We start from the raw sequence: 13,470 nt of genomic DNA on the forward strand, positions 1-13,470 counted from the left end.
AGTTCAACACCGCTTCATATAGAGTTGAAGCAGACCGTGACAACACATTAAAGCCTATAATTGTCTGATTCTGTCTTTTCTAAAGTGGCAAAAAATCTTCGACTTTACAATTTACAACCCAGCATAGACATTTATTATGACACAACAAGAGACTCGTCTATAAAAGACTTTTTTTTATAGAGTTACATAAAGCACTGTCATATACAGACACAAGCTGTTATCTCCATCACCAAGTCAGTCAGAGGAATTGATATGCATTCTACTGTGACTAGCTGCTTATTGTTCGACAATCAAACTCCCTCCAGGGCCCACGCGGTCTCTGTCTGCTCCATGTCATTCACCGACAGTCTGCAGAACATCCAATGATTTTCATCTCAGTTGCCTGGTTCTGTGCGTCTTTAAGCCACTCTCTGAGGGGCCGTGCAGTGTAACCCTACCCCATAACCCTCCTGTCAGTCTCTGCCTATGACCCATCCATCATCCGCTGCATAATTACTCTGTACAGCTACCTCTCAGCCTGTCACTGTAACTTTCACAGGCTGCGTTCGGGAGGAGGGCGAGCCCCTGCACATGTCTATTCTCAGACTATCTGCAGAAGTGATTAGAGCTGGAGACATGCAGGCCGACCTCATCAGTGACTGAATTAAGACCTCCGAGACAGTTTGAGGTGTATTAGTTCCTGGCTGGGGGCAGTTTTTTTTTTTTTTTTTTTTTTCATTTGTTTTCTCTACCTTCGCATCCATGTTGTTGCTGTATAATCTTGTTATTTTTCAGAATGTTTATAGCCCAGGAAAATAATTTTCACTGGGACAAAAAAAAGTAAGATATCAACAGAAAGGTAGAGAGACACAGAGAGAAGGAAGGAGGGAGCAAGAGTGGGAGGAAAAGACTGCTTTGGCTGAGCGGTTGTCTCACATGAAGAGCGGCATGCTGTGACCATATGCTAGTCCAGGTGGACTTGGTATCCAGGCAACTGTATCAAAGCAGCGGGGGCATTTGCGATTGAATCCAGAGGACTTTTCAAACAGAGGAGTCAGAGAGAACAATGCAGCTATCATCTGTCGGCAGGTAAGATCACCTGGCCTCGCTGAGCCGAACTCTCCTTCTGGCAACTCCACAGGGAGTTCATTCAGACTCTCTCCTCCCTCGGAAAAGACACTCGCACAAGGTGTCTGAAGGGAACACTGGCATGTCTGTTTAATTTTGATTTTCAGCAACCAAGGAGTTTCAGCACATTTAAAGATCTGGCCAGGTGCTTAATACAAATGAGGTGAAATTGAAACGGACGGAAAGATACATGCACACTAGACTCTCAGTCGTTTAATCTGTTTTTACATCAGATGCACACAAAGTTAATATCCATGTATGAAACAGACTACTTAAAATATGTTGCTGATATTAAAGACGCAAACATTTTTGCATGAATTCAATCCTGTTAATCAAAACAGAAATTCCTCTAAAAGCTCTCCAACTTTGCTCGACAATGACTGCATTGAAATCGCTCCACAAAACTTTAAACGTCAGTGAAATACTTGACGAATACACACAATGCAAGAATGTTTTTCAACCAATGCATGTCCTGTCGTACATGTTTGGGTCAAGCATGAGTCATCTCGCAGAGGGCTCCTGAGTGCTGCAGGGGTGTGCCAACAGGGAAATGAGCCCAAGGTCAGAGAGATGCATGGAAACCTGCCTGCAAGTAACCAAACACCTGCCATCATTACTGTCCATACACTATACATGTATATCTGCATGTCAACTGACCCAAATTGGACTGACTACAATCATTTGGTCGGAAAATCTTTGTCATAAATTACAATCATACTGTAAGTTATTTACCATTACACTGAAATAAAGTACTGTAAACTAGGTCATTGTCATAGAAACACATAAGATGATGTCAGATGGTTGATTTTTCAAGGGAAAAAAACAAAATCGGTTTCCTGCAGTTCCCGATTAAGTGACTTATTAAGATGGACATTTTTGTAGTTGCTAGGGATGTTATTATGTGTGTCAAGTGTCAGTGTCATGTTCAACACTTATTAATTAAAAATTTGAGTGCTCTCAGCTTACTAAGTAGACGTTCAGCTCTTCTGATACTACAGTCCATGTAAATGCATATTTTCTCTTTCCACAACATTTGAGTTTCAATTTTTTTGTTTATATGTTTAATGTCTTGTCTTGCTTGTTGCATTGTTGTTGTTTTGCTGGTATTTTGTGCTTAGTGTTATATGTTTAATGTGTTTATTAATCATCAAATAAATTCATTCATTCATTCATTAATCAGTGACTTGTTTTAATCGCTTCTTAAAACCCATTTCATAGACTTGCTTTTAAGTTATGTTGTCTGTTTATTGTTTTCTTCTTTATTTGTATCCATCTTATATTGGCCTTTTTTGTCTTTTGTCTTGTTTTAACTTTATGTTAGCCAAAGCTTCTTTACTCTGACCTGTATGAATTGCAGGTCAGAGTAAACAAGCTTTGGCTAACAGAAAGTTACTGTTTCAACTGATATTGCCTTCTGGCTATCTTGCTTTTGCTTTCTCTGTCACAGCACGTTGTAAACTCTGTATTTAAAAGATGCTGTATATATTATTATGTTATTATTATTATCATCATTATATTATCCCTGTTGAATTTAGCAATAAATATGTTAGGGTTTTATTTCAGCTGCTGCACAGTGAGCTGGGTAACTGCTGCTCTTGCGATTAAAAGCTTGTGGTCTTAATCTTAATGTTTGAAATTAATTAGCCAACCTCCATAACTTTAATCAAATACATTATGTTTTCAGTGCTTTCTCATTTACTAATGCAAAATATAAATGTTTATGTACTGCACTAAAATCCACAGGCCCAATATAGGGAAGCATTGTTTTCCCACTTGTTTTGTAGCGACCTTCCCAGCAGAAGGAATTTATTATTAAATTGGCGTATTTATTAAAACCTGACTAAATAGCATACTCATACTGAGAGAGAATTGGCTCTCCAAAGGAAAACGGCTGCTTAGCAGAAGATGGAAGAAATAAATGAGCCTAATTGTGCTGATTGGGGGAAACAAGAACACCAAACAAGCAGCATTTTAGTGGCAAATTGCTACTTCGTCAGCCAGTTGTTGCAGAGAACACATTTTCCATAAATACACAAAAGGCAATTTGCCTTACAGTAAAGAACATGCTGAATGCTAACATACCTGACTCGACCAGAATCATGTACACTAGTGTATTCAGCAAAACACTATCAGCAACCCCGTTAAATGTTTTATATAATAATCATATTAGTATGGCTCATTTTATTTAACTCAATCCAACTGACTGCGGCGAGCAGCTCGCTTGTTAATGTTGTGTCTAAACTAGAGAATGAAGGATCGACATTGAACATTTTGGAGCATTTTTGGGCTCCTTGGAATGCAGCCCAGACAGCAGCAATGCCAAGTTTGAAGCATTATAACTGTCAGACAAAGAGAGCCAAACCTGAAACCCCTCGCCGTGGGGGCTCTATACATTCGTAAAATGCAACCATTCCAAAGACGTTTAGTAAGAATGTCAGAAAAATATATTATAATTAAGGAGGATACCTGATCTTTGAGTTTGCTTGTTATTTGCTTAACCTTACTCAAATATTGAATGATGCAGTTTCAGTGTTTGTAATGTAAAGAAGAGTCTTAAGAGCAGCTTTTATAATAACTGTGTTTAAATGATCTGATTAAACTGCAACTTTAACATTTTAGACACTGCACTCCATGTTTTGCATGCACTGTTAATACAGAAATGTCTGTGTAGTTTCACAACAGAACATCGCTGAGGTTGTATAAGATGTTTGTTTAAAATTGTCAGGATTTCAATACAAGCACCTCCAGTCGAAATGGGATGACCCCATATGCCTGAAGCGTGCAAAAAGAAAAAGAAAACATCAAATACCAACCTGCTGCTGTTTCATGATTTCAATCCTTTGCTTTAACCGTAAAATAAACACTAAATCAGTGCAAAAATCTGCAGACTAGTGATGGTGAATGTTCCTTGTCATTTTCTCAACACAGTGAGGCCAGAGTCCCGAGCTGCAATCTGTCTCTAATCTTCCACAGTCAGGGGGCCAGCTAGGGGGAAAGGAAGTCAGTGTAGGCAGCTGTGTCGGCCGCCGAGCCTAACACACTAACGCCCCGAATCCGCTGCTCTTTTTAATGGAACTTATTTCAGATGAAATGGAGAAAGATCAAAATGCGGATGGTGCATAGCGCTGGGCCCGGGTATAATGAGTTACAGGTGGGGTTTGAATTCCCCTGCGCGGCGGCCCACAGCTCCAGATGAGCCTGAGTGCTTTCACAGGCAGCTAGCTAGAGCCCCTTTCTGATTTCAGAGTACTTTTCCATTTAAATTGAGCTGCTGCTGCTGCTGCTGGTGTTGACACTGCCATTAAACATCTCAAGATGCAAAAATATCTCTGTGCATGTTGGATAGTGCGACTTGACTCTATAACAATGGAGGGTCTGTTGTAGGTGAGGGGGAAAAAAACAACAACTCCTCATGCTTTTTATTCTATCTGTGCTCATTACCCTCAGGTCACATTGTTGAATGAATACAAATCAAGCGCAGGTATGGAATGAGGGATTGGGCTCACTAAGGAGTGTGGACATGTGCGTCACGTTGGATGTGGTTAGTTGTTAATCTGTGAGATATGAGCGAGGCCACCCCCTTTAGCTTCAAAAGGTCTTAAAGGTGAATACTTGAATGGCCCTGCGGGGCTGCTATATTCCTGAGAGAGTGGCATGAAACACGAGAATCGAACAGAAGGAGGAGGAGGAGGAGGAGGAGAAGAGGGCAGCAGACACACATAACGAGAGCATACAAGAAGGAACTGACCACAGGCTATAGACGCTTGAACCTTGTGGTAAACTTGGGAAATGAGGTTGCCATCCCTCTAAATTTTCCCTTCAACCAAAACCACAGCTCATATGGTAGAGATTGATCCAAGATCAAAGGGAATAGCCAATTAGACACAGTCATCCATTTCATTTGTAATCTCCCTAAGATCACTGAAACATGTTGTACAGGAAACACTTAGGTGACATCTGCAGGTGCAAATTTTAAATGTTACCCCCAACACACCTTTTTCCTTTCAAACATAGAGATACAGCTCTATTTCGAATTTCATTGCAGGCGTATGCCTCATTATAATGGATGTTATTACCGTACAAGCATTATAGTGCATTTTCAAAGAGTCTAGACATCGCAGGGTGTAATTTTAAAGTCATTTGAAGTAATTTAGACCAAAATAAGTCTATCCTTTCACTCCGGTTCGTCCCCTAGGACACCCAAGAACTTTGAACTCTCGTAGACCCCGGTGTGTATATGTTAGTTCATGACAGGGAAACTCTATATGGGTGTGTTTCAGTATACTGATACACTAACAGGGTAGCCAGGTTCAGTTCACAGTGTACTAAGGTAAAGAAGAAGTCACCATTAAGGAGATAATGGACAAGGCACATTGTCAGTCCCGGGCACCTGGGAGTCATGAGCGCCACACACAGATACATATACCCGCCCACCCACCCACCCACACACACACCCACACACCCACACACCCACACACACACACACACACACACACACACACACACACACACACACACACACACACACACTTGCCTTTACAAACTTAGTAATTACAAACACTTTATAGTATTGTTTCAATATCTATAACGAGGAATTTGAAAAAATATTCTGATATTTGATTTTGTTGACTTTTGAGAAGGTTTCAAAATATCAAGATATTGCGTACCGAAACATAGCCTTAAAATATTACAATATTATTTTATTTGATTATCAGTCATTGTAATCTTACAACAGAAAAAGAAAAAGAAGAGAAAAAACAGTGACTCATACTCTGATATAAAGTTTTGCATTAGATTACATTTCCATACCATTTATATTGAGATAGCTTTTTGTTGAATATTTATGGGTAAATTAAACATCTGGCAATTTTGCAATAAAAAAGAACAGGAGAGCTTTACGACGATAATGAATATCAATATATGCATTTAGGGTACCTTAATCTATATATACATATATCACACAAAAACTGCACTACGATAGAAGATTCAAGAGCCCGTTCAATATATCAGTTGGCCAATATTATTATATATCAGCATTGGCCTATATGTTACCAAATACACACCGATATGAAATTTTTTATTTCATTTGTTGGATTATAATGCTGAAAAAGTTGCTTGGGGTAGTTTATAATTATTTAATTCCCAAGGCAGTTAACAGTTTCAGTGCACTGATGTCACTTTATAGACATAAAATTTATTGTTAAACTTAAGTTGGTATATATATGAATAAGACAAAGATAAAATCATTGATGAGACAGAAAAAGAAAAACTGTAAGTGAAAATAAAAAGGCAAAAATTGAATTTGTGTGCTCAATGCAAACTGTTGACAGCTGAAATGTTTATGGAATTGTAACATTTTCCATAACAAGCCTGCTGACTTTCTTACAACAGATTACAGAAATGTGTTGAACTGACGAGAACTCACCAGCTGATACAGTTAAATAAATGATGCCATTATGTAGGTTTGAACTGTAACCTTAGAAATGTTGCCTTCTGCTATGCTGTGTCTGTTTATACACTGGAAAGTTTCTGAACGCAGCCGTCTCACTCTTGTGTCTGGCGAACAGACCAATAAACATGGAGATTACGGGGTTGTCCCCACAGAACATTCCATGTAACCACAAGCATAAAGCATACTTAGGATATCAAAAACTGAAATTAGAGGCGTCCTTCGTTGGAGCTCTGGAGAAACTAATACAGATACAGTATATAAACCACATGACGTATGTATTCATTTAGGGTTAGACGCTGGATGAAATTACCATGCGAACACAGCAGGCTGGATCTTATTATTGCCGGAACTGAAGACTTAGAACTGTGATTCATTATACGGGACTTATGTGAGATGAAAAATTCAAGACAGCTCCGCACATATTTTTTATGGATGCGGCCGGCGTTTTCGTATTTGTTTTTGACAGCCATGTAAGTGCAATCAACTCAACACATATTAGCCACAGTACGCCACTAAAACATTTAATTCCTCTCACAGAGTGTTTTCTTTGATTTTGTCCCAGCGTACATGGAAGTGGTATTGACACTGTGCTCTTTGAAGGCCAAATTCCTTCTCTCATGCTAAGTGACTGGCTTGTGTCTTGCTCTTAAGAAGATTTTGATATACTGCACTGCTACTGATGGTATCCCTACAGAGGACAATGCTGTGCTGACATGCTCACTGGGCCAGAAACAAACTGACAGTCAATGCCAAGTATTCAGTTTCTAACATCAGAGAGCACATATCTCACAATACAAGTTTCCCCTCATCCTTGTTTCGCCACTACACCCTTTACTCGTCCTCTATTTTTTCCCTCTCTTGTCTTGAGGAAAAGGGCTCTTGTAACCCAACAGAGAGACACTGATCCCTGAGCACAGCATCTGCTGACAAGCCAGCCTCCCATTCAGCCTTGGCTAGAGGCATGGGCCACCGAGAAACCCGATCCAGCTTGGCAGGGTCTCAACAATCGCTTCCTGCCCCATCCCGGGCCCACACAGCTAAGTACTCTTAATTAAAGAGGTTAACTTGTCTAAGATGTGACCGAAGAAAAAAGAAAAACACTGAACAATCACATCACTGTTTCCTCTTTTTCCAACAAAAGAGGTTTCCACTCTGACATGGTATGATGTGAGCTCTGATACTTAAACAATTACATTAAAGGAGAAGCGGGTAAAGGATCCTCTTTAAATGTCTCTTAATAAGAGCCGACCACCCCACTTGGTCCAGATGGACCGGGGGAGAAGAGGCAAGGAGATGAGAGGAGAGGGGGATTCATGATGTACACTTGGACAGCTTTTCCTTCTCCCTTGTACTCTGGGAGCCCAGCGAAACTGTAACTGGAGAGGAGCAATTTTATTATTCTTTTTGGTTGGTTGTCAGCATACATATTAATGAAGGGTTAGGTCATTGCCAGAGACATCTGTATTGGCCTGTGGGGCTGCCTGCTAAACGCCAGAGAAATTAGAAATGTAAATTTATACCCAGAGATACAATATGAGAGATTCTTCTCTGTTGTTTTAGGCTTCAGAGCTGTACGGGCTTCCATTCTCTGGAGGCAGCCCTGCGGAACAGGCTATTCATTGCAGATCGACCAGATTGCAAATGACAGACTTTGTACAACAGGCCTGTTGTGTCTCCGCAGCAAAACATGCAAAGCTCATTTGATTCAGCGGCTCTGCCTTCCTACTATCCATGCTACTGTCAGTGTACACAATGCACATCAAAAAGTCCAGTTTCATTGGGGTCTTGGTTTACAGCTTAAATTCCAAGACATAAAGGAAATAATACAGACAAACAGGATATTCCTGCATGTAAATGTCTTATGCTAATAGGAGGAAAGGCAATTTATTTTGTTGAAAAACCTATTTTGCCCAAATCTTTTTTTTAGCAAACTGTAAATGAGAATATATAGTATGGCTATGGTGTTGTTATACAGCCCCACACTTGCTCTATTTCTGTGATATTCCATTTTTCTGTTCATAAACTCTTATTCCACTAATGTATCCTAGTGCTCATTGTTGCTCCATCTCCCCACAGAGATGATTAAAGTTTTATCTTTTCCTATTTTATCTTGAAAGCTTCTCCATAATTGCATCAGATATCATTTGGGAACCTTCTAATCCCTTGAAGTCATTCTTGTATATTTAAGCAATGGCACATCAAACCACAAGCACACACAATGTGATAAAGACAAACCTCTTGCCAAGTGTCTATTGAGAGCTTTTCCTATAATGTCCAAGTGACTCCTCATCAATAAAAATGATGCCGGTTCTCGTTTGTGTTAAGGTATTGATCAGCACAGGCAGTGTATCCACTATAATGGAGCCTCTATGGATTAGGACCTACACTAAAACAGGTCTAGCCGTCAAGTCCAACATATCAGATTTACCTGACAAATTTTCATTAGCTCAGTCAAAACACATCTGGCTGGAGAGTGGGTCCTGAGGGGGGCAAGGGGCACTCTGCTTTGTTATCATTAGCCGTCAGGACCTAACCCATCTTTGGCTTCCCACTTAGAGGCAGGAGCCAAAACTTCCAGAACAAAAACAGCTGTGAATAATTCCCATTTCCTCGCTGGGATTTACATTCATCCAATGGAAACAAAAAAATATGTTGATGTAATTCAAATGAAGGTCCACAGGAGGCTCCAAAGTTTGAGAGAACATCTCCCAAAAATGACACTGAACTTCCTGGTGTGATGCCAGGGTGGAGTGCCTGTTGTTGTTGGTCGCCTTCCTCTTTTCCTTCCTGTTTTTTACCCTGCTGGGATCAATGCCCAGAAGAGATGGTAATCACCACGACAACATGCGGCAGCACAGCTCATTAGTGTACATGCATAGCTCACAACAGGATTGCTGTCTGCATTTTAACAGAAGCACATTAGTCTGTGCCACCATGTGATAAAACGCCATCATGGATCCAGGGTTTGCCCTGCAGGTTGAGGAAGGCTACACGGTAGCTTGAAGCAAAGGTACCCAGCTGCACCAAATACTGGTCACCCCTACATCCACCTTCCCTCCCTTCCCCCCTCCTCCTCCTCCTAACCTCCAGCTAGCATCAGCCTCGTTTTCTCTCCAGTCCCGCGGTGCAGTCACATAATAAGCTATGATTGCTGCTCAATCTTTGTCTTTTTCAGAGACAGCCCATTTGAGATGCCTAGACCCCGAATTGAGTCTGCATGTAAAAACTCATTACTGGTGGGTGATGGATGAAGCCTTTTTTCATAGTGTGCAGCTGTAATAAACAATCAATGAGGAAGCATGTGCAGCACAAATCATCCTGTACACTGCCTCGCTGGCATCAATATTCTGTATGAGGGGTCTTGTTTTCCACTCTCAGGGTCAATACTAATAGACCAGTGCACAGATTGGAGATCTCCAGTGTACAATCCATACCAAAGATGTGTGATGGTGTTTGCACAAGACTAGTGCATGTCCTTGAGGCTTACATTCTTGTGTTTTAACATTCTAGCGGTTTAACATTTTTGAATTGCAGGTTTCTATCAAGGTAAAATGAAAAATATAAAACAGGAAAAGGTGAAAAAGGTAAAGTTATGACATGACAAGGATAAAAAAGTTTAATCATCTAGCAAAACAGGAAACTATCTTATCAAAGCAAGGTATTTGCAAAATTCGGAAAACATTGAGTTTAAGTGTTTCTAATTGCCCAAAAGACTGCGTAAGCATGGTGTTTATCAGGGGTGTTCCAGGGGAATGACTGAAGACAGCATGAGCCTAATGGTTGTATTAGGAGGCGATGTTGATACCAGAAGGTTCCTATCTTCTGATAGACACATTAGAAAATTTGGTCGGTCAGAGTTAATGAGTTTCGGTTCCATTTTGTAGCTTAAATGCTCAAGCCTGCAAAAAGCTGCACATCCACCAGTTTTTAAAAAGAAAGCTGAACTACAGATATGCAACATAGATTTTAATTCATGCCCTTCAAAAGCTACCATAGGGCAGGGGAGATGCTCTGAACGTGTAAAAAGAACAAAAAAAAGGAAGCAAACCAGTCGTAAGCAGATACCACCTGTGATCTGATAACTGTTCATAAAACTGCTACTTAGAATATTAATGGACTGCAGCAACTGTTAATTTAATAACTGATGGATAGTGTCAAAATGTAATGGAATCCGTAATTGGTCATGTAAGTAATAAAAGTTGTTAATCAAATAAGTTAATGTGATGAGGTTAAAAGTTATTAGGGGTAATTAATGTAAGTCTTTGCTTGTAGCTGGAAAGACCAATAAGTTACACAGAGGGTTTTGCCCTATGAAGCAGTTATGATACTGCATCTGTGTGTAAATGAAACAGCTTTGGGCACAACACACTAACATTTAAAAATACCATCCTCCACAATCTGATACAACTTATGGAAAAAAAACTTAAGGATTTTGATCAAGGGCAAAGTGGATTTTGCCATTTTAAAACCAGCCCACAGCCAATGGGCCCTGACACCGAAAGCCTGATCAATTTTTGTCTTTAACCAATACTTAAGACTGCCAAGAGAGCCTTGCTCGAGGACCTAAGAGTGCACTTTGAGTCAAAAGGCCGTGTTCTGGGCAAAAATGAACAATGCTTTGGCACTTATTACTTTTGAGCTTGGTATATCTGCAGGGGCGTGATCCACTTCCAGTAAACACATCCTCCGACTAATATGACAACAACTCTCACCTTCACCCGCCTACCCATGGCATCTGTATAAATACAATGATAGCAAACACAATGGAAGTATTATGACCTTCAATCAATGTTACAAACTTACTCTAAACTGTAGATTTATTAGTGTGGGTGGTGGCGCATCTTTCCCTGAAAGTTAATCATGGCTGTACAAACTCTGGGCACCAAGCTGACCTCAAGAACAAGCTCAAGATGCTGACAAAGACGCACATGTTTCCTGTAAAATGTTGCACTTCCCTTGTCCGAATGAACAATTCAAAGACAGGGGGTACTGCATGTTGTACAGATTCTAAACCCCTTTAAGGCAAGTATACACACATATACACACCTGCGTGTACACCAGTTGACTGCAGATATGCATTTTCTGCACCTACCTTTGAGAAAATAGTAGCCTAAGTAATCTTTAGTTGTACTCAAGAGACGGTGACAAGGGTCATTTACAGGGGTGGGAATTAATAAGATCTTGTTGATACCAATGTTGTTATTGATTCTTTATCTATTCCCTCATTGATTCTTGATCAGTCTTTGTTCAGCAGGCTGTAGCCTAAGTGCAATAGCATGTCTGTCATCATCTTAAATGGATGAAAGGAAAGGGTGTTTGGACAGCATTTGTTTTCATTTAGGTTTTCTGAGTCAAAGAAAAAAATCTGCTAAGTCTGCCTGCGTGGCGCTAACATAGGATATTTACCCAGAGCTGCTGCTCACTAGCCCTATCCCTAACCCCTAACCCTAACCTTTGTGTAGAATGTCAAATACATGGCATTCCTGGAACACGTTACGTGGAGTGATGTTTTAGCATATTGCTGGTGTTTCCACCCTGATCTTCAATTATCATTTTAGAGAGATTACAACTAAAACTGCTACACTTTGGGCCAAGTCTGCTTCCCCTCCATGACTCCTTCTTGTGTCCAGCAGTGTGGACACATGAGTAGGATGCATTTTTTTTGGACTCGTCAGAAGCACATGCTGGCATTGATTAAAGGAATTGATAAGCTTGGAGGCATACCATTCCTGATGGATCGGACAGTTCTCAACTGTGGATCGGATAGTACCATTCTCAATTCTTGATTCCCATCGCGAGTCCTAAAAGTAGTCTCAGGGTGGTAGTAGTAGTGTTGGTTCTGGAGATACCAGTCATCTATTGCATGCTGCCGATCACTTGAGCAGGTAGGATTTTAGCATTTTTCAATAGTTTGCTTGATTTGTGCATTAGTGACTATACTGTAATAGCGTTGATAGATTTTTATTTATTGGAAAACTAACGAATATCAGTTAATAAACACTTTAAATGTGGAAAAAACACATTTAAAACATTCATGGAATAAAACTCTCATATTTCACCATGCCCTCTTGTGGCCATTGAGGCACCCAACATCTAATTAAGCACCAGAAAGACAAGATTTGAGAGTTCTTCCAGCGACAAGGAGTTAAATGGTTAGAATTGATAAGCTTAAGAAACTCTTAATTAAATCTCAAAATCAATCAGGCAACAAATGAAAGGATACAAATATGATGGTTATATGATCCCATCAGAAACCACAGTAGGACTAGGACTAGGGCACACACTGTGGCCTACCTTCCCTGATGTGTGGACAGGAATGAGGATAGCCAACCACAAAGTGGACGGTGCAATCACCGTTTAAGAGGCTAATCAAAGAGCCCTCGGTTTAATCAGCCTCTTAGGCTGTAAATAGTGTCAGATTCAAACTCTTGAAATGATTACGCCAAAGACATTTGGTCATTTCAGTGACGAGATTAGGCAGGTACAGATGTTTCAGCCTATGGTTTTCAGCGCCTTCAATTTCATGTCTGTCAGAGGCAAAACAGCAGAACCAAAGCCAACAACATCACAGATGGAATATTACTGTGTTGGTGAAGCAGTTCAGAAATTAAGGAGACGAGCACATTGCAAATTGCACTAAGGAAAACTGTGTTTCTGTTGATTTTTCCAGATTTAATTGTTTGATTATCTCAGTATCTCAGTGGGCAGGGTGGCAACACCTTGCAGTGAAATCACTATTGGGGAAGATCTCACATTTCACAAAATGTGTTCATCTTACTTATCTGGCTTCTGAGAATAGTTCCTACTCTCAGCGCCGCTCAAAGGTCTTCCTGCAGCATCTGGAGCTGAGCCACAGCTCAGCAGATACAGTTATGATGTTATTAGGCTGATGGACAAGTCGTGATCACTAA

This window comes from Pagrus major, chromosome 5 (assembly GCF_040436345.1).
Source record: "Pagrus major chromosome 5, Pma_NU_1.0".
Lineage (NCBI taxonomy): Eukaryota > Metazoa > Chordata > Actinopteri > Spariformes > Sparidae > Pagrus > Pagrus major.